We start from the raw sequence: 3,604 nt of genomic DNA, 5'->3' as shown, positions 1-3,604 counted from the left end.
CATCGCTGGTTGTCACCCTAGCTCAACCTTCAGTTCCCCTGCCTTCTCCTAAGAACATTGCCCCCCACCCCAACAGGTGACATCTTCTCACCATTCCCACCAGGCCTTGCTGTTGGCTGGTGGGGGGGGGGGTTGCTCTCCCAGAGGGTGGGCTTTATACCCTGATCTTCTTCTCAAGTATAAATTCCCAGGAAGCTTTAAAGTTACCTTATGTCCTGCATGGGGGACGTTGGGGGGGCTGTGTGGCTACTCTCCGTGCCGAGGATTGGGTCTCTGGAAGCTGGGAAGCCAGCCAAGAAATTGAAGAAAAGGAGGGAGGGTCAGGCGCCTCTGAGAACTGGGGTGAGGAGCAGAGCTCTGGGGACTCTGTAGGATTTCATAATCTTCCCTTTCCTGGCCTTTTCCACACCCACCAGGACAGGAAGGAGCAGCTTAAGGAGGATTATGGACCAATTAATTGTAGGTAAGGAAGTTGCCTTAAAAAGGAAATCTCACACCACTATCTTAATTAAGGACTGTTACTGGCTAATTTGCCACACAAGGAGAGGGTGCAGTTTCAATAGAAAAAGATTTTGAGAGATTCCACATTTCTGTGTCCATCTGCCCCTGGCATTGAGGGTTCACAGCATTAGTAGCCACCCGAAACAAAATGCCAACCCAGGATATTGCTTGTGTGGCTGAACCTAGGAATTAATACATCTTGTCAATTACTAATGTTTCAATTTTCATCATTCTTAACAAAGACCTATCTCAAAATCTACTCCCACCTGCAGCTTAGGACTCGAGAATTTTCTATGCGTGAGGTGGCTTTGGGGAGTATCCTTCACAAAGTTGGTGAGCGATGAAAATTACTGCATCTTCTGAGTTAGCTCCTCTGAAACCGGAAATGTGTGCAGAGCTGACTTAGTACTAATACTTTCTCTTACTCCTGTAAGAAAGAGGAAAGACTGTGCTCAAGGTAGCAGTGATGTGCGAAAACCACAGTAGAGGTTTTGTAAAGAAGAGCAATTGTGGCTTTTGCACAAATTATTCCTAAACCAAGGCTGGGGACAGCATATGACACTTTTCAAATGAACTAGCTTCTGGACCGGTATTTCACTGAAATGAAGACAATCTTTGAGCAAGACCGGAAAGCCAAAAATCTACATTTCGTGACCTCTGCAGGAAAGTAATAGTTGCATTATGGAACATTCTAGAATGGCAGGCTCAAACCATGGCCCGGAAGAAATGTAGGCCTTTTTGGGTAGGAGTGGGGAGGCAGGAAAATCTAATTCCCAATGAAGGTTTCTGATAGTTTTCCACTCTCTCCCCACCCTCTCACTTAGTTCTGTGGCTCTTCTTTAGCCTCCTCCCCTAGTACAGGGGATTTGATTCAATAAATGGGGAAAAGGAAGTAGAGGAAACAGAGAAGAAAACTGAATGTCAGCCTCAGGAGGTCCAGAACAGTTTTAACTCAAAAGTTGCCTACAAATGTTAGCAGAAAGGAGGAAATAACAGATTATCTATTTCATTTATTTCTTCTCTAATCAATTTTTAAAAAGCAACAACACTAAGTCAATTTTTTGAAAAGGTAAACAAAATTGGTGAACCCTTAGCTAGACTAAAAAACAAAGAGAAAGAGAGAGGACTCAAATAAATAAAATCAGAAATGAAAGAAGGGACACTACAACTAATTCCACAGAAAAAAGATCATGCAAGACTAATATGAAGAATTACACACCTGGAAACTGAATAGACTGAAAGAAATGGGTACATTCCTAGAAACATATGACCTACTAAGAATGAATTATGAAGAAATAAAAAAATCTGAACAGACCAATATGAGTAATGAGATTGAATCAAAAGCCCAAAACTGGATAGCTTTAAAATTCTACTAAACATTAAAGAAGAGGGGTGCCTGGGTAAGCATCCAACTTCAGCTCAGTCATGATCTCACAGCCTGTGGGTTCGAACCCCACTTTGGGCTCTGTGCTGACAGCTTAGAGCCTGGAGCTTGTGTCAGAATCTGTGTCTCCCTCTCTCTCTCTGCCCCTCCCCTGCTTACTCTCTGTCTTTCTCTCTCTCTCTCTCTCTCTCTCAAAATAAAGACATAAAAAAAACATTAAAGAAGAATCAATACCATTCATTCTCAAACTTTTCCAAAAATAAAATAAAAGAGACACTTCCAAACTCATCTTATGATGCCTGCACAATGATACATGATACCAAATCCAGACAAAGACACCACAAGGAAACTATAGGTCAGTATCCGTAATGAATACAGAAGAGAAAATCCTCAACAAAATACTAGCAAACTGGATTCAACAACTCATTAAAAGGCTCAAACACCATGACCAAGTGAGATTTATCCCTAGGATACAAAGATAGCCGACTATACACAAATCAATCAATGTGATACTCTACATTAACAGAATAAAGGATAAAAATCACATCATCACCTCAATGGATGCAGAAAAAGCATTTCACACACTCCAACACCCTCTCGTGATAAAAACTCTCAATAGGGGTGCCTGTGTGGCTCAATCTGTTGAGCGTCTGACTTCGGCTCAGGTCATGATCTCAAAGTTCTTGGGTTCGAGCCTCGCATTGGGCTCTGGGCTGACACCTAGCTCAGAGCCTGGAACCTGTTTCAGATTCTGTACCTCCCTCTCTGTCTGACCTTCCCCTGCTCACGCTTTCTCTCTGTCTCTCAAAAATAAATAAAAATCATTTAAAAAAAAAAAAGCACACTCCTTAATCCCCGTCACCTTTAAAAAAAAAAAAACTCTCAACAAACTTGGAATGAAGGAAAGTAACTCAACGTAATAAAGGCCATATACAACAAGCCCATAGCTACTATCATACTCAATGGTGGAAAACTGGAAGTTTTTTTCTCTAAGATTAGGAGCAAGGCAACAATGTCCACTCTTGCCACTTCCACTCACCATTGAACTGGATGTTCTAACAAGGGTAGGTAGGCAAGAAAAAGAAATAAAAAGTATCCAAATCAAAAAAGAAGGAAAATTATCCCTGTTTACAGATGAAATGATCTTATATATAGGAAACCCTAAAGATTCCTTTTTATTTATTTTTTTAAACCAGATTTAAGTTTTTTTTAATTCAAATTGACCCAAAGCAAAACTTACATTACAAAGGAAGAACAAAATACATTATGATATAACACTAGGAGTTACATGAAAGCTAAATTTGTGGGCAAAGAGTCTCATCCCAATCACATTCTGGGCTACTGAGCAATTCTGCAGGAAAGTTAGAATCTCTGTTTGCGTGTGGTCCACTCTGCTAATGAAACTATACATTCTTGTCTCTTAGAGTGTGCGTCTGACAAATCACTCTAGACTCCTCAGCCTCCAGATGTGGACTCTTTCTCCTGCCAGAATACTGAATTCTCTAGCGGAAATGCTGTTCCAAGCATGACTGATAATGAATTAAAAAAACAAAACAGTCAAGTCCTCCAAACTAACAAGTGTGGATTATTCTGTAGTAAATAGTTTAGAAATATGGGAATTAAATAATCTAAAAAACACTCTTAACTCTGCTGTACATTTATAAACACAAATATTTACACACACAAAAAAAATCTTCTGTTTTTAAAAGATGACCTAAT

The sequence above is a fragment of the Suricata suricatta genome, chromosome X, assembly GCF_006229205.1.
Source record: "Suricata suricatta isolate VVHF042 chromosome X, meerkat_22Aug2017_6uvM2_HiC, whole genome shotgun sequence".
NCBI lineage: Eukaryota > Metazoa > Chordata > Mammalia > Carnivora > Herpestidae > Suricata > Suricata suricatta.
This window is presented reverse-complemented; position numbering follows the sequence as displayed.